Source organism: Saccopteryx leptura, chromosome 4, assembly GCF_036850995.1.
Source record: "Saccopteryx leptura isolate mSacLep1 chromosome 4, mSacLep1_pri_phased_curated, whole genome shotgun sequence".
NCBI lineage: Eukaryota > Metazoa > Chordata > Mammalia > Chiroptera > Emballonuridae > Saccopteryx > Saccopteryx leptura.
In genome coordinates this window covers 30,207,783-30,226,818 of record NC_089506.1, presented here as the reverse complement: position 1 = coordinate 30,226,818, position 19,036 = coordinate 30,207,783, and the positions used below count along the sequence as shown (strand labels likewise).

The 19,036-nt window shown below is 45.9% G+C and overlaps 1 protein-coding gene across 2 annotated transcripts in view; it reads right to left on the bottom strand.

Annotated features, from left to right (window-relative positions):
- Positions 1-8,340, bottom strand: part of TACC1 (transforming acidic coiled-coil containing protein 1) — a 100,693-nt gene extending 92,353 nt beyond the window's left edge. Inside the window, exon 1 of one of the 2 annotated variants that reach the window (XM_066380374.1) lies at positions 8,143-8,340. The gene's annotated coding sequence lies outside the window, so the exon portion shown is untranslated. The remainder of the gene's footprint in view (positions 1-8,142) is intronic. The other variant, XM_066380380.1, reaches the window with a different exon arrangement.
- Between the last annotated feature and the right edge of the window lie 10,696 nt (positions 8,341-19,036).

Genomic DNA, 19,036 nt, shown 5'->3' with positions numbered 1-19,036 from the left:
TTTATTTATTCATTTTAGAGAGGAGAGAGAGAGAGAGAGAGAGAGAGATAGAGAGAGAGAGAGAGAGAGAGAGAGAGAGAGAGAGAGAAGTGGGGAGGAGCAGGAAACATCAACTCCGTAGGTGCGTTGACTCGGCAAGCCCAGGGCCCCACACCTGCGACCTAAGCGTTCCAGGTCGACGCCCTACCCACTGCACCACCACAGGTCAGGCGAACACCCAAGTAGCTTTTTTTTTTTTTTTTCCCTGTATTTTTCTGAATCCGGAAACGGGGAGAGACAGTCAGACAGACTCCCGCATGCGCCCGACCAGGATCCACCCGGCACGCCCACCAGGGGGCGATGCTCTGCCCACCAGGGGGCAATGCTCTGCCCCTCCGGGGCGTCGCTGTGTTGCAACCAGAGCCACTCTACCGCCTGGGGCAGAGGCCGAGGAGCCATCCCCAGCGCCCGGGCCATCTTTGCTCCAATGGAGCCTTGGCTGCGGGAGGGGAAGAGAGAGACAGAGAGGAAGGAGAGGGGGAGGGGTGGAGAAGCAGATGGGCGCTTCTCCTGTGTGCCCTGGCCGGGAATCGAACCCGGGACTTTTACACGCCAGGCCGACGCTCTACCACTGAGCCAACCGGCCAGGGCCCCAAGTAGTTTTAATTGTTTTTCAAGACCATCCACATAACAGATAGGTTTTGTGACATAGAGGGGCCCCCGGAGCCTCGTCCTGTGACCTTGGAGAAGTCATTACTTCTCTAGGCCTCATTCTCATCATCTGTAAAACAAAGGGTTTAGACGAGAAAGTCTCTGAGATCACTTTTAGTCCTGATGCACATGATTCCAGAAGCAAACTAAAAGCCTTACCAGGTTCCGGCTGATACGTGCCTAGAGCCCTGACAGCTGTTTATTTACTAAAGTATATGCAGACCCCTTTTTTCCATGACGCAGCTCTGCATCTGTGCAAGGCTGTGCAGTGCACGTTGGCTACTGAGCCGCTCCAGGGAAAGGCGCCGGCTTTGCTCCCTCACACACGCGGACGTATCACAGGCACGCGGGCGGAGGAAACCTGAGACTGGGAAAGCGGCCCAGGCTCTGCTCAACCAGCTGCAAGAGGCAAGGAGACAGACACGAGGGCCAGCCACTCACCACCAGCCGGGTCCGCAGTCCGTGGGCACGCCTGCTTGTTCCTGAAGGAGACTCGAGGGGGCCTCGGCAGCTGGCGGCAGCTGGCGCAGCCCTCGGGCTGGCCTGGTAGCTCTCTACTAGCAGGCCCAGCAGAGGGGCGGCTGCCAGCAGCCACGCAGATGGTAATGATTAGCCAGAAAGTCAAACTATGGAAAGTTCTAAGGGTCCAAGAAAGCTTCACATGGAACAACGAACATACTAACCTTCTCCCGCTACCTTGGGACATTTTGTTCCGTATTGTGTCTGCTTTTCCAAGTACTGTCGGCTTCTGTCTCTTCAAACCTCATTTTGAAAATAGAGCATGAGTCTAAGGAACGGAATATCCCTACTATTGCTCCAGGGATGAAAGTGCAAAAGGTACTAGCCCTCCACTCCCAACCTCATCTATTTGGGTGGCCTGGGATGTACAACAGATTTCCTCCCTTCTCCTAACTCCACCCCCTAGTCATTAAACTAGGACCCTCCATATCTCCTGACAGGCCCCACAGGAGTGCTGGTTGAGTCCTGGTGTGAACACAGCCAGACTTGGAGATGAGGGCTTTAAGGTTGTTCAGTGAACTAAAGGCCTAGAGCAGGGGTCCCCAAACTTTTTACACAGGGGGCCAGTTCACTGTCCCTCAGACCATTGGAGGGCCGGACTATAAAAAAAAACTATGAACAAATCCCTATGCACACTGCACATATCTTATTTTAAAGTAAAAAAAAAAAAAAAAAAAAGGGAACAAATACAATATTTAAAATAAAGAACAAATAAATTTAAATCAACAAACTGACCAGTATTTCAATGGGAACTATGGGCCTGCTTTTGGCTAATGAGATGGTCAATGTGCTCCTCTCACTGACCACCAATGAAAGAGGTGCCCCTTCCAGAAGTGTGGCGGGGGCCGGATAAATGGCCTCAAGGGGGCCGCATGCGGCCCGCAGGCCATAGTTTGGGGACCTCTGGCCTAGAGGCTGTACTACAGGTGAGGAAGGAAGGGGTTTCTAGATGAGGGAGGCTGAGAAGGCGAGTGGATAAAGGCCACTAGGAGGAAAAGGGACAAAGACAGCGCTGTACACACAGAGGAAGGATATCTCCTATTTTAACTGCTGCCTGCCTGGAGCTGTCCGGGTTAAGTCGGCGCTCTCTGTTTTGAAATTTCAGAGAAGCAGCTCGTCTATCAAATAACACATGGAAAGCTTTCCATCTGGGCTTTAGACTCTCAGAAAGGAGTTCGTCTTTCCAGCTTTGGAGAGGATATCAGCTGTGGTATGTGGCTTGGGGTACCTAGGGGTTGCCTTATTCCATAATGCTCCTCCTCTTCACCGTCACAGTGAAATCTAAAGGAGCTATACCTGCATATCAATTCATTCATGAATCTCTGTCCAATAGTTTGCTACAAGTCAAGCACTGGGCAGCGGAGGCTTTGATGAACAACACATATAATTAATTTAGGTATCAGGTCCTGGGGGATTATGGGCAGAGCAGGGCTGGGACCTTCTCACTGTTGTTAGAGGGTGACCAGACCTCTTCAGAAGAGGAGAGAGGCAGCCATTGTGGAAAGCAGTATAGAGTTACTTAAAACGTTTAAAAAGAAACTGTCTTATGACCCAGTGATCCCACTTCTGGCAATTCATCTAAAGAAACCCAAAATACTAATTTGAAAAATATATGCAACCTTATGTTCATTGCAGCATTATTTACAGTAGCCAAGATTTAGAAGCAGTCCAAGTGTCCATCATTAGGTGAGTAGATTAAAAAGCTATGGTATATTTACACAACGAAATGCTACTCGGTTGTAAAAAAGAAGGAAATCTTACCCTTTACGACAGCACGAGTGGACCCAGAGAGCACTGTGCTAAGTGGAATAAGCCAGTCGGAGAAAGACAAGTACCTTATGATTTCTCTGATATGTGAATTCAATGAAGAAAATGAACTAACACGTAAAATAGGACAGACTCATAGAGAGAGAGCAGGCTGACAGCTCTCTATCAGGGGAGGCTGGGAGGGTGGAGGGATTGAGCAAAAAAGAGAGAAGACGCATGGACATGGATGCCAGTGTGATGGCTGCTGCGGGAGGGGAGTGGGGAGGTCTGGTGATGGAAGGGACCTGACTTGGGGTGGCGAGCACACAACGCAATGTACAGATGACGTGTTGTGGAACTGTGCACCTGAAATCTCTATAATTTTATTAACCAGTGTCACCCCAATAAATCCAATAATAAGGAAACAATAAAGAAAGAAAAGAAAAGAAAAGGAGAGAGGAACCCTGGAGACAGAGGAGCCTCTGGAAGTGCCCCAGGAAAGACAACCTGCTTTGCAGGTTCACCCACGCCTGGCCTGGCCGAGCCTGACAGTTTGTTTGCATAGATGCAGCTGCGTCCCCTGTCCTGTGCCCCTGTCACATGTCCCTTTAAGTTTCTGACCCCTGCTCTCCAAAAAGCGAATAAGGGTGTTGCACTCAGACCTTGTGCTATAAGAGTCACGGCTCCTCCCATCCACTTCCAAATACAGCACTCTTCAAACAAATAGGAGTGACTTGCGGCAGGGAGGACTCTATTTACTATCCCCGCAATGTAGGATTTAAGCACCCATTCCCAAACCCTACAGTCCCGAGTTAGAAACCCGACCCTAGCACTTGGGAAGTGCTGCTGAGCACACAGCTGGTAGCTGTGTGCTTTTGTGCATGTTATTTCCTTCTGTAAAACTTTCTATCACCATTCACAAACTGGGGAATGCTAGCTCTCTCCTCACAGTTGGTCATGAGGACTAAATAAGTGCGATAATGCATGTGAAGCCCTTAGCTCATGGTGAGTGCTCAGTATATGTCAGTTATTAATTTATTTCTTGCCTACTTTTACTTCCAGGAAAGGCTGGCCGCCTGATGCTCACTACTTTCAAAATCTGGACTTAAGCTGCGCTCACCATTTTGTTCTTTGAAAAAGCCATAGAATTCTTTTGTAAGTCATGTTTTTCTTATTGTGTTCTTCTAATCAGCTATATTTAGCTCTTAACTTTGATATCGCAGGTTGAAATTCTAAAGTCATTCTTCCGAAAATAAAAGTGGCTCAGCCAATGTCATTTAGTCATTGAGAAAAACAACCTTTTTTTTTTGGAAGTAACAATAGGTCTAACAGTTGGGACTAATTCCCATAACTATAAAAGATAACTAAATTATACTTCCTTTAATCAAAAGATCCAATTTGGCAAGGCCAACCGTAAAGATGTGCTGTTTCGGTTTTACCTCTTTAATTCCTGGCAGAACATCTAAGCTCTTCCTCATAGGTTATAAGTTAGATCTCAGGGACCCTGGGTCCTTCCCGGCTGAGGTCCAGGCACCACCCTCTTATCCCCAGCTCACAGTTCAAGTTAGGAGTGCCTATTTTACCATCTCAAACACTAGTTACGTCTTATTTCTAGACTGCCACTCAGCTACTTTACCTAAGGTTAATCCAACAACCCCTTGTACACATAATAATATATTTATATTTATTGAGTGCTTACCATGTGCCAGACACAGTTCTAAATGCTTTATGTGAATTAAGATATAATATATTTGTGAAACAGGTACTGTTATCATCCCTCTACACAGGATATTATTATTTTGATCATTTTCCTAAGATGAACCAGCTAATATGTGGCAGAGCGGGATTTGAATCCAGTGAGTCTGGCTCCAGAGCTAGCTCTCAGAAGAGAGGTCAAGTTTATCAGAGACATAGCTTGGACAAGAATTCTGACTCCACTTTTTCACAAAGCCACTCTTCCTTCCATGGAACATTCTGTCCTGGCCCTGTCACTGTTCCTCCCAGCCTAGTCTCAGAGACATCCTTTGCCAAAAAAATATGAAAGAACTGTACTCACAGTATTCTTCTGATGTCTGTTAAACAAGGCTTAAAAATAGTCAAGGCAGTCTGCTCAGACTCAGGGGACATAGCTTCAATCACCGTCACCACCACTACCTGGCTGAGTGATGTTGGGCAAGTTGCTCAAAGTCTCTGCTCAGACTCAGGGGACACAGCTTCAATCACCGTCACCACCACTACCTGGCTGGGTGATGTTGGGCAAGTTGCTCAAAGTCTCTGCTCAGACTCAGGGGACATAGCTTCAAGCACCGTCACCACCACTACCTGGCTGGGTGATGTTGGGCAAGTTGCTCAGAGTCTCTGCTCAGACTCAGGGGACATAGCTTCAAGCACCGTCACCACCACTACCTGGCTGGGTGATGTCGGGCAAGTTGCTCAGAGTCTCTGCTCAGACTCAGGGGACATAGCTTCAAGCACCGTCACCACCACTATCTGGCTGGGTGATGTTGGGCAAGTTGCTCAGAGTCTCTGCTCAGACTCAGGGGACATAGCTTCAAGCACCGTCACCACCACTACCTGGCTGGGTGATGTCGGGCAAGTTGCTCAGAGTCTCTGCTCAGACTCAGGGGACATAGCTTCAAGCACCGTCACCACCACTATCTGGCTGGGTGATGTTGGGCAAGTTGCTCAGAGTCTCTGCTCAGACTCAAGGGACACAGCTTCAAGCACCGTCACCACCACTACCTGGCTGGGTGATGTTGGGCAAGTTGCTCAGAGTCTCTGCTCAGACTCAGGGGACATAGCTTCAAGCACCGTCACCACCACTACCTGGCTGGGTGATGTTGGGCAAGTTGCTCAGAGTCTCTGCATTTTTAGATTCCTCATCAGCAGAGTGGCCATGATGCTGAAGGCTGCCCTACAGGGCTTCTGTGGGGAGTGCATGAGCTAATCTGTGTAATGTACTCAACACAATGACTCAATAAGTAAGCTGTTATCATTAAGGAAGATCTATAATAGTCATTATGAGTATTGATCACAAAGCCCTTAACATGAGCAGAAGTGAGAAGGGCACATTCAGAAAAGACTCAGAGAGAGGCCAGGTTGTAATCTCAGCTCCCTGGGGCCCTGGCCCTTGTCTGTCCCTGCACATGAGGACAGGCTGCAGGCGATGGGAACACTCACCTCCCGAGCCTGGCCGGCACACACCTCCCCAGGGCAGGAGATGACCATTAAGTAGAAGGTTAGCTGGGAGGTCCTAGCTGGGTGAAAACCTAGACAAGACAAGCTAGAAATCCCTCTGTAAATCAACTGTGTTCCATAACCAATCATGTCAGTATAGATAAAACATTCCTTGTTCCAGGTCAGCGGTTGAAAATATTTCAAAACTTTCTTTCAGCTGGGCACCCGACCATATAAGTCAGGTAAAGATGTAGCTGCTCTGTTTGAAGTGGGAAGAGGCAGCTCCTGTAACACCCATAGGCTCCTAGTTGAACTCCTCCTCAAAGGGGACCCTGTGCCCCATCCGAAGAGCAATGATGTCCTTAGACCGCAGCTTAAGAAACATTTTCTAAGAGGAACAAATGTATATAAAACATGAACCCTGTCCTTCGGGAGCTTAGAGTCTAGTGAGCTGGCAGCTAGAGTCTTGCACTGGCCAGCAGCTGAGCCCCAATATCCTTGGTAGAAGGCACAAACCTCCCGAGGCACTTCTGCTACCCCGCCCCCTGCACAACCTGAGGCTTCTCGGTCACAAGGAACCCTCCACATGCACACAGCACACTCACAGGACTGGGGAGAGCATGCTGGCATTGTTCACCTGCTTCAGAAAAATAATCTTTTACAAGTAATTCACCTTTCACAACCCCTCTATGAGGTGAGGTTATTACTATCCCATTTCACAGAGAAGGAAACTGAGGCTGAGGATATTGAGCTTGTCCAACGTTACCTCACTCGACAATGCTGGAACCTGGATCATCTTGGTTTCAGAGCATGGTGGCATGGATTCCATACTGGAGCTACTACCTCAGTTCAGGTCCCTCTTCTGCCATGTACTAGTTGTGTCTCCTGCCTCAATCTCCTCATCTGTGAAGTGGGGATGAGGATGAGACCTACCATCCTTAGAATGGTGCCCGGCAACACCACAAGTACTCAACAAGAGTTAGTGGCTATCATGGGATCAACAGCTAGTAGGTTATAACTAGTTTTGCTCAATTCATCCTCCCATTTATTTAGCCTGTTAGAGAGCAGTGTACAGCAGCATGTGGCTAAAGAGAAATGTGTGTGGTTCAGGGAAGCCCAGGTCATAGGAGTGCAAAGAAAGGGCATTTGAAATGCTTCATTTATGACTGCTTCATAAACTTTCAAGTACTTCTTGTGCAGAAGCCATGCTGAGTCCCCTGAGTCAGTCCAATGTCAGGACATCTTGTCAAAGTGAGCCTTCCAGCAATGGCAGCTGAGAGTGTGCCCCTAAGGAAGCCAAGGGCCACATTCTGGGTAGACCAGTTAGCTCTGCCACAGACGGCTAAGTTTCACACAGCATTTGGGCTCTGCCCATAAGTGTATAGCACTGGTGCCACATCTCCATGCCTGGAGTGTCCCCATCCATGATGGTGGGTGGGAGAGAGAGAAGGAGAGAGGAGAGGGCATTGGGAAGCCAGAACACTTGGCCCAGGTCCTGGGAAGCAGCTGGATCCCAGTTCATCATGGTGAAAATTTCTTTTTCTGGCCTTTCCATTTTAGTCATTTCTCTCTAAATCTATTCAAAGCTGAAGGTATTTATAAATACTCCTTGACATTCCAGGGTCTCCAAAAAAAAGGAAGGAAGGAAGGAAGGAAGGAAGGAAGGAAGGAAGGAAGGAAGGAAGGAAGGAAGGAAGGAAGAAAAAAGAGAAAGAAGAAAAAGAGGGAGAGAGAGAGAGAGAAGGAAAAGAAAAAAAAATCAAGAATTCTGCCATAACACTTTCCACATCAGAACTCAAGCAAAATGTGTGCTTCCAGGGACCTAGGAATTAAAGTTAAATTTGGAAAGAGAGTGGGAAAAGAAATGCCTGACTTTATCCCGAGTCCACCCACCCACGACACACACCCATCAGCGAAAATGTCCTCAGCCCAAGGCTAAAAGGACAATCTCCTCATTTTGCTCAATAAATGTCAAATGATCACAAGAATGTCCAGTCCCTCAGTTCCTACCTCTTCGACCTTGGTTCCAGGGTCTTTTCTCTCCGGCTTTCGCACCACCTGCTACAGATCCATCATCTCTCCTTGGGAAGCTGAGCCTCTGGTCAGGGAGGGGTCCCGCGGAAGGAAGGGGAGGGCAGGACTGAGGTCATCGACGTGGAGAGGGGATGGTCTCCGAACCGAGCACTTGGTCACAGGGAAAGGATGTTTTGTAATTTTTGGCTTGAATTTCCAGAGGCAGAACAGGAAATGTCCGTGGGGCTGGGAGCTCAAGAGAAACTGCCGTCAGCCTGCAGAGGGGACCTTCTCAAGCTCTCTCTCCCGAGGCCCGTCTGGAATTTCAAGCTCCCTCGGAATGTCTGAATTTTCCTGCCTTTCCCCCTGGCTCTTTCCTCCAGCCCCCTCCCTTTTTTCTTCCTAATGGAACGTCAGTTTCATTCCTGACGTGCTGGAAAAATTTTCCTCTGCCTAAACTTGGCTCAGGAACACTCTCCTTGTGAGAGAATTTCTCCTGTTACACAGTTCAGTATTTTTTTTTTTTTGGTGCTCTTTGTTTTGCCAACTTTTGTACTAGGAACATTCTGATGGATTTCCACCCCTCTCCCACCTTACACCCTCCCCCCCGCGGTTAACCTCTGAATTCCAAGAATTATACACGCCCACATCCCTCTTGACTGTTTTCTTTTGTTCTTTCATTTAAAAAATAACGACAATAGTAGTAATAACTAATAAAAGATTGTAGTGGAAACGTCCTTAAACTGTGGGCACAGAGGGTGCCGCCCAGGTCAGCCTCTGCGTGCGCCCATCTGGGCCCACGGTCAGTGTGTGTGGTGCGTGATAGGAGTGGTAATGATTCTCTTCAAGGCTCTCTTCTCATTCTAGGTCTTCCTATGATGACCTTCTAGGCAACACGGGAATTGACCGCTTCTCCCAAATAGGGTCCAAGTTATAAACTCTGCCTCCTCGGCCCCCCACCTCCCAGGAACAGGGCTGGGAGACTTGTGGTTGTGATTCTTGAATGTGCTGGCAGGGAGGTACATGGGAGTGAGAAGTCATCTTAAGATTCAGTTGTTGGTTATTGCTCAGAGGGTGGCATGTCTGTGAATTGTCAAATGCCACCACAAATTGGGAACCTTTAGGGTACTTGTTGACGTTTGCAATAAAACTGGGTAGTTCTCACAGTGCTAATTAGAGATTTGTTCACAGACAGGAAATGACAATCTCCTCTGTTCTGTTTATTTTTAAAGGTGGCTAATAAAGAAATTAATAGAGTAAACAAGATTACAAGGGAAAAAAATTACACAGTTTACATAACAGGCTAAAATTTTTAGCTTGTTGATTTGGTATACTGATTACATATCATTTTTTATCCAGTCAGTAAAGCCAGACTGACCTAGGTAATGTTTTTCTCTTCTAGCTTGAGTTCTGTACCTAAACTTAAAAGTAATTGATATGCATTAATATTCTGAAATTTAGAGATTCTATCATTTAAAAACTCATTTTAGTGTGGAAATACTCCTAATAAACGATTTAACCTATCATCAAAAGTAGTTAACTAGATGCCTATTTTTCAACATATTTAACATATTAGTAAAATAAACATAGAACTCCCTCACTTGATGTTTGTCCCAACATGGTCTTAAGACTCACACTCTGAAAAGAGGTAGACAGAGCGAGTCCATCTGATATCTAAAAAGTAGACAGTGCATGCTTTTAAAACATTGGTTGTGTCCCCACTTGAGGGTAAAAATCCCAGACTTGAGGAGTGTGCAGCTCGGTGGGCACAGCTCACCACAAGGATGTGGGGATGTTGCCAGGCAGAACTCTTCAGGAAGCACTTTTAATTCTCATCTTGAGAGCAAGATTCACTAGGTTAGTCACCCCTTTTTACTTGTTAAACTGGCTGCTTTGATATCATGAATGTAGACACATGCATAGTGATTTCATATTGGGCAGCAAAAGACAGAGCTGAAGGCAAAATGAAAACCCAGTTTTTTTAAAGATCAAAGCTGGACAGTATTTTACAGAATGGCAAAGCTTGGATTGGTTTGTGTGTGAGGGACCATAATGAATTTAACTGCCTACAAAACATGGATTGAGTACATACTGTGTGTGCCAGGTCTATGTGAGTCTTCCTCAGATGAAAACAATTTTAACACGACTCTGTAAGGTACCGTTTCTGTCGTTATACAGACATGGAGCTAGGATTCTGAGAAGTATATTTTGCAATTTTGCCTGTCAATGTTAAAACTGTTCATGATTTTAGTTTTTTTAAAAGAGTCATTTTATTCATGCTGCCTGTCTAGTCTCCCAACTCCCTACCATGCTTCATGTTAGAATCACAAATATCATCCATTCATTTATTCCAGTCAACAGATATTTTCTGAACATCTATGTCCATAGTACTGAGACAGGAGATGAATGCTTCAACTACTCTGTCCTGGGGTTGTTTTTAATCTAGTAGGAGGAGTAAATAAACATACCTGTATCATTCGATGCAGAAATTCTACTCCTAGGTATATAACCAAGAGAGCTAAAAACATATGGCCACATAAAAACCTGTACACAAATGTTCACAGTAGCATTATGTACAATGGCTGCTATGTAAACAACCCAAATATCCACCAAATGATGAAAGGATAAACAAAATGTGATCTAGTCATACAATAGACTATGACTCAGCCATAAAAAGAAGTACAGATATATGCTACAACATAGATGAACTTTGAATACATTTTTGTGTGTGTGACAGAGATCGAGAGACAGAGAGAGGGACGGATAAGGACAGAGAGACAGGAAAGGAGAGAGATGAGAAGCGTAATTCTTCATTGCAGCTCCTTAGGTGTTCACTGATACTTTCTCATATGTGCCTTGACGGAAGTGGGGGGGCTACACAGCAGAGTGAATGACCCCTTGCTTAAGCCAGTGATCTTGGGCTCAAGCCAGTGGCCATGGGGTCATATCCATGATCCCATTCTCAAGCCGGTGACCCCATTCTCAAGCTGGCAAGCCCTCACTCAAGCCGGATAAGCCCATGCATAAGCTAACAACCTCGCAGTTTTGAACCTGGGTCCTCTGTGTCCTGGTCCGATGCTCTATCCACTGCATCATCACCTAGTCAGGCGAATACTTTATATTAAGTGAAAGAAGCCAGTCACAAAACACCACATATTATATAATTGGTTGCCAGGGTCTGGCGTGGTGTTATGTCAGTAGCAGGAATTAAAAAAAAATTTTTTTTAATTTATTTGGTGGGGGGGGGAGAGAGAGAAGGAGGGAGGGAGAAAGCGGGGAGGAGCAGGAAGCATCAACTCCCATATGTGCCTTGACAAGACAAGTGCAGGGTTTCGAACTGGTGACCTCAGCATTCCAGGTCGATGCTTTATCCACTGCGCCACCACAGGTCAGGCCCAGTAGCAGGAATTTGAGGGTTGATAGTTAAGGTATGAGGTTCCTTTGGGAGATAATGAAAATGTTCTAGACTTCATATTCAAATCATTTAAAAAGTGTAACTACCCTGAAATTTAGGAGACTGACAATGATTATCCTGCATGCATTTTATTAAAGAACACATTTTGAGTGTTTTAAGCTAATGAAAACTCTAAAGTTTTCATCTCTCAGAAATGAGCAAAACCCTATTATATTCCAGGTTCCCTGAAAGGGGCAGGAGCTGGGGGTCTGCAGAGGAGCAAGCAAAGGAACAAACGCCGTAGGCAGTTCCAGGTGCTGTACTGGGCAGTACAGGTGTGGCCAGGCTAGGAGTGCATGCTGTGGGGAGCAGCTGGGACAGTGAGCGTGGTGGTGGCAGGAGGTACTGAGGATGCTGAAACTGGCACTTTCACTTGAGCATTTCTGGCAAGCAGAGGTTTCATTAGTGTTTTCATTGTAGTTATTTTGAAGGATGGATTATGTCCGGGTAATTTAGAAACAGCTTAGTGGCTCTTGAAATATGATTGGACAGTTATAGAATTCTGCCTTCCTCCTCAAGCAGGGGTTGGGAAACTTTTTGGCTGAGAGAGCCATGAATGTCACATATTTTAAAATGTAATTCTGTGAGAGCCATACAACGTTACGCATTATCCAATAAGAATTTGGTGTTGTCCCGGAGGACAGCTGTGATTGTCTCCAGCCACCTGCAACCATGAACGTGAGCGGTAGGAAATGAACGGATTGTAATACATGAGAATGTTTTATATTTTTAACGTTATTATTATTTTTATTAAAGATTTGTCTGCGAGCCAGATGCAGCCATCAAAAGAGCCACATCTGGCTCACGAGTCATAGGTTCCCGACCCTTGTTCTTAAGCATACACTCACTATCAGGATAAACTTTGTTTCTCTGTGCGGGTGGGATGGCATGCCTGGGTATGTCCAGTAGATGGAGACATTGCTGTTCCAGAAAGAAAACTGTCTTCGCAGACTTGGTCTTCCATGCTGTTCAAGGCAGCTGAGCACCAGCAACCGCTGCCGTTTGTGCCCTTCTGCACCGGGCAGCAGTCAAGGTGGCAGCCCAGAAGTACGCAGTGGGCACACAATGCAATACACAGATCACGTACCATAAAAAGGGACACTTGAAGCCTAGAAGATCTTATTAGCCGAAGTCACCGCAATAAACTTAACTTAAAATGAAAAAACATGGGCTTTGGAGTTGGCTGCAGCTGTGTCCTACCCCAACTCTGCCTTGGTGGAGTAATCGTGGGAACGTTACTTCAGTTCTCTGAACCTCAGTTACCTCATCCAAAAAGTGAGGCTTTCAAAGATCCACAGTCTCCTAGCCACCATTTCCAAACTCCCACATTTCGAAAACCAGAAGCATTTCGCAACTCACTCGGGACCAAGACTTGGCCTCAACTGACCTGCGGTTATGTCTGTCGACCTACTTGGTGTGAGTATTCTTTTTTTTTTTTTTGTATTTTTCTGAAGCTGGAAACGGGGAGAGACAGTCAGACAGACTCCCGCATGCGCCCGACCGGGATCCACCCGGCACACCCACCAGGGGCGATGCTCTGCCCCTCCGGGGCGTCGCTCTGCCACAACCAGAGCCACTCTAGCACCTGGGGCAGAGGCCAAGGAGCCATCCCCAGCGCCCGGGCCATCTTTGCTCCAATGGAGCCTTGGCTGCGGGAGGGGAAGAGAGAGACAGAGAGGAAGGAGGGGGTGGGGGTGGAGAAGCAAATGGGCGCTTCTCCTATGTGCCCTGGCAGGGAATCGAACCCGGGTCCCCCGCACGCCAGGCCGACACTCTACCGCTGAGCCAACCGGCCAGGGCTGGTGTGAGTATTCTTACATTTCATTGCAGAAAGGGTTTATGGGCTTCTTTGCAAGGTGCTTCTTTGCCCACTGGGGCTTTGGGCTAATAAAGCATATTATGCAGTATTACCTTCCCAAAATCTGAAAACAGTTGGAATCCCGGCTTTCAGGGTAAGAGAGCGTGGACCTGCGATACTCACTGCAAGGGCCCGGTGAGGACGGAAAGAGATGACTTGTCCAAAGCCACCTGGCACTCTTTTGGCTCTCAACGGCCCTTCTTGCTCCAACCCGAACCATCAGATTTGGGGTCTGGAAAATAAGAGAAAGCTCAGGGGGAAAGAAGAGGCAAAAATTCCCCTTCATGCCTTCATATCATTCATTCATACAACAAAGATATATTAAGCATCTCCTACGTGCCAGATACTTTGTGATTAACAGGCTTATAGTCTTCTGTTGAGCTTGTGCCCTCCTCAGGGGTGAACTCAGGGACTGTCTTGGTCGGGGTCCCCACATCACTCGGGCCACAGTGTCACTGGGTGAGGCAAAGGAAGATACAGAAGCGGGTGGCTGCTCCTGATACTGCGGGGAGAGAAGAGAAGTGTTCTGTTCCTAGGACTCGACCCGCACTGTGGCTGCTTTTCTACCCACTTCTAAACTTCTAATACCATCTTTGATTTTCACCCTGAAGATTTCACCTGGTTTAGCTTCTGCCCTGGAGGAAGAGTGGTTTATGGAAGGAGAGGTCGAAAGGTGCTTCTAATGCAGCTCGCATAGGCCTTTCTTGACTCTGCAGTAACTAGCAGAAAATCCTGAGACTCTCACTCTGCGGCAGATTAATGTCTGTTCTAGATTCACCAACAGTATAATGGAGCTGACACTACCCACCTCACCCGTGTCACTGTCTTGTCTCTCACTTCCCCCTCCGTCCTCCTCTGTGCTCCAGTGACATCAACTGCTTGCAGTCCTTCAAACATGCCAAATGCTGCCTCTTTCTCTGCTTTTGCGCATGCTGCCCCCTTTCCTGAAACTGCCATTCCACTCCTCCTTTCTCTCCTGTTTGGTTGCTGGTAGTTCCTCAGCAAGCCCAGGGCCCAATTGCTTCAGGTGCTTTACCCACTCTTCCTTTCCTGCCAGTCCTGAGTCGTGCCATGGGAGCCTGTGCACGCTGCCGTCACAGCACTGAGCACGCTGCACTGCAATCCTCATGGCAGCGTCGCCCCACCCACCGCACACAGACACTGGCAGCTCCTCGAGGGCACAGACTATTCTTTTCTGTGTCCTTAAAACCACTAGGCTTGCCACTCAAATAACTGTCGATGGATTGAATGAATGGTAGTGAAGATCATTGTTACTATATGTAGGAAAGAGCTTTGAGCTCTTGGGAGGTTTAATGAAGTTCTCCAGATCAAAAAATGACATAAATCTGCACTCATTGCAAGAAGAAAGCTGAGACCTGTTTTGATGTCAGGTTCTCACCTTGTGTGACCCATTGCTTCATTCCGGGGACAGAGACCTGACTTGTGGGAAGCATGCTGGGCTGGAAGTCCCAAACCTGGGCTCGGGCCCCACGTCTATCACTAGCCAACTGTGTGACACATCACTGATCGTCACATAGCTGCTTACCCTCCTTCTCAGAGCGACAAAGAGTCAGAGCAGCTGCTCCCTAAAGCTCTAATCTTCTGTGATTTTATTCTGAGTGCATAGAGCTGTGGGCTCATTGATCACATGATGACATCTAACTTAACTTGCTAGTTCTAAAAATAGGACATCTATGTGAATGTGCACCCAAGTGTGGACATAGACAGGACTGTGGCGAAGGATGCCAGCAGGATGGTCGGTGGCCAATTGGAAGACTGCCACACAAAGCACTTCTACTTTTATAGATTGATTCCTTGTCATTGTGTCTTCAGGAAGTCTTCTTCTAAAATTCAAATACTTCTGGGTCCCACCTTTTTACCTTAAAATGATAGAATTTCAAGGTTAGGGAGGAGTTTAGTAGCTCAGTTATATCTTGTCAAAACCTTGCAGGGACAGCGGATGGACAACTGAACGGGGCAGGCTCTGACAGGCACCTGGGAAGTAAGGCCCGGTGGCACCTGGAAGCTGCTGAGAGAAAAGTAAAAGAAGGTACGTAAAGAAGGAATTTCTCCTACCTTGTTAGTTTCTCCTCAAGCCATTATCAGTGATGCAGGCACTTCTACAAAAGCGGAAATTCTGTTCCAAAGGCAAGGTGTGCTCCGCGTCCCCATTCCACTTTCTAGGCTTCGTTCCACCACATTCTACTTGCTCAAACCGAAGACCTATAAATCAGTGGTCCCCAACCCCCGGGCCGCGGACCGCTACCGGTCCGTGAGCCATTTGGTACCGGTCCACAGAGAAAGAATAAATAACTTACATTATTTCCGTTTTATTTATATTTAAGTCTGAACGATGTTTTATTTTTTAAAAAGGACCAGATTCCCTCTGTTACATCCGTCTAAGACTCACTCTTGACCCTTGTCTTGTAAGTTCGACAATTATATTTAAAAATTCCACAGTTTTTACACCGGTCACATAATTTTATTTTGTGCATTTATCCGTTCCACCCTAAGGGCCGGTCTGTGAAAATATTTTCTGACATTAAACCGGTCTGTGGTCCCAAAAAGGTTGGGGACCACTGCTATAAATCATTTTCTCTTTTCCCCCACTTCCAACACTTAACCCATCAGTAAATCCTGTCATCTTCCTTCAGATAGATTATCAATCTGACCACTTCTTGCAACCCTGGGTTTTTTTTTGTTTTTTTTTTTTCCCCCTTGGGTCACTCAGACATCCAAGGAAGGAAGCTAATTGCCAACACAATGAATTCTGGTGGAAACCGCGAATGCAACCCTGGGTTTTGACTTGCTAAAACCCAAGTCAAAATCACCGCCATCTTGCCAGAACTAACACGAAAGGTTTCTAGTTGGGGCCCAGCCTCTACTCTTGTTTCCTTAGATGTCATTCTCTGTGTGACAGCCAGAACCTTGTTTTCTAGCTTCAAAGTCTCCAGTGGCTTCTCATTGTTAGTACAGGACGGTCCAAATGGCTCCCCGTCTCACAGGGCCCCTGCCCACCTCGCCATCCTCACCTCCGGGTTACAGCCACGCTGGCCTTTCTGTCCCTTCAACGTGCCAAGCATTTGGTGTTTCAGGACATCTGAATGTCCTATTGCTTCTTCCTCCAGATCTTCATACACAGGCCCAGCCCTAAATCAGAACAGCCCAGACACATGGAAGCCCACAGACCACTAACAACTGTTATAAGGTATATTCTATTCTCTTACCATGACAAATGTCTTCACAATGACAGATCTGAAAAATCTGTGTGACTGTATGGTTTTTGTGACTGTAAGTTTGTGAAATAAAAAGAACAATTGAATTTAATTATTATTGTGCATATTGGAGTGTTCTGTTGGTTGGCAATATTTAAATGAGTAACAGACACAGACATTATTCATAATTTATATGCTTATTTCACAAAATTTATCTTTGGTTTTCGCTTAAGTGAAACCAGGAAAATAATCATTTTCAAATAACTGTTCTATTGAGATGAATGAAGATCTTTAAAACGTAATTGTCTTCAAGTATACAAAATTTAAATATATTATCATTAAAAACATAACTGAAAGTAAATATACGTAATAAAAAGCTACAGTATTGTCATATGTGCTTTCCAAAAATTATTTTTCTCAAAAGATTAGAATTACTTAAAATTAAATAAGTGCATATTATAATTAGTGAATATGAATATTTTAACTTAGAATTATTTAAATAAAGATAAAGAACTTTTTTGGAAATTTTATCTAAGTTATATTAAATATTCTTATTAACAAAATGATTCTTTTTTTTTCTTTTTTTTATATTTTTTTCCTTTTTATTTTTTAAATTTTATTTATTTATTCATTTTTAGAGAGGAGAGAAAGAGGGCGAGAGAGAGAGAGAGAGAGGAGAGACAGAGAGAGAGAAGGGGGGAGGAACTGGAAGCATCAACTCCCATATGTGCCTTGACCAGGAAAGCCCAGGGTTTCAAACCAGCGACCTCAGTGTTCCAGGTCGACACTTTATCCCACTGTGCCACCACAGGTCAGGCCAACAAAATGATTCTTAATATTAATGTTCAGTGCATATGATCAAAGTAAAAAATTGGTATGCTTTGAGCATCTTACATCTAGATAGACATGCATACAAATTTAAGAGAAATACGAATTATTTAAGGGTGAATATTCCTCACATACCATGTGCAAATGTTGCAAATGCCACTTTAATCCATGAGCATCTCCAAACACAAAGAAGAAAAGCAACAACAACAAAAATGGATGCCCAGAATTCTGGGAAACAATTTTTCCTGCACTTCTCTGTTGCACTGATGCTATCCGAGAAGGGCTTCCCAAATTCATCTGTCCTTTCTCTCACCTGAGCACTGTGCCATGCTCATTCTCTCCAGGCTAATTCTCATTTGGATGCAGAGGTGGAAAGTATTCTCTGAAGCCCAGGGAATGTTAAATAATGAGGATGTTCACGGTCTTCTCACACTGGGGCCAGGACAGAGGCCCTTATTACCTTGGTCCAAGGGTAGTTCTGTTCATTAAGTCACTTCCTTCCTGGACTCACAGGCATAGAAAGGTCTTTCCTGACCACCCTGACTAACTGAAGAGGTCTCCACCTCCCCACCCAGTCATTCTCTATCCATTGTCCCAGTTGCTTTTCTTCACAGCAATTACCACTGTCTGTAATTACATTACATCTTATTTGTTGATTGTTTTTATATTGCCCCCCCCCACACACACACACCATGGGTTTTGTCATATCTACTTTATATACTCAGCCCTTACAGGAGAGCATTGCACATGACAGGCTTCACTAACTATTTATTTATAATTAAATATCGCCAATCTTATCATTCTGGAGGTACTATAGCAACGTGCGTTTACTTATGTGATGCTGGTCCACCCTTACACAGTTCCTGCTCGTTCATGCTCACAACCTGTGACGTGCAAAGGGCTCGACGGGTGCTAAGAAAGGTTTGGAGGTTTGTCAGTGTGAGCATGTGGTAAACTGGGACCGAACTCAGTCTCAGAGACAATGAAATTAGGGTTATATACCTCTGGAGTGAAAAGGGGGCCTTGAGGGTTTACAGCACTGTCTTGAAACCTACACCCATGGTGAGCAGCTCCATGCATTTCTTCCCCTAGAGGGCAGTGTCTACACACACATGGACTTCTGACCCGTAAGCTCCACTAGAAGGTAGTGGTGGGAGCCACGTCCTCGCCCAGATTTTAGGAGACTCTTGAAACAGTCTGATCACACCAAGGTTGTCATACAAGTTCCATAGATCTTATTAGCTCTCCGCGTTTCCAGAAAGTCAGGAATTTGTTGGTATAGACTTCCAACCCCCGTGCCTTTACCCATGATTTTCCAAGTAGAAAGTTAGAATGTAAAGCCAGATACCTCTTCATACTACCAACATTTTGGGCTGGAAATGTTTTTGTTGTAGAGGGGCTGTCCTGTGCATTATAGGATGTCTAACCGCATCCCTGGCCTCTACCCACTCGTTGCTAATAGTACTCACTGCCCACTCTTTCCCCCAACACACACACACACACACACACACACACATATACACACACTTGTCACAA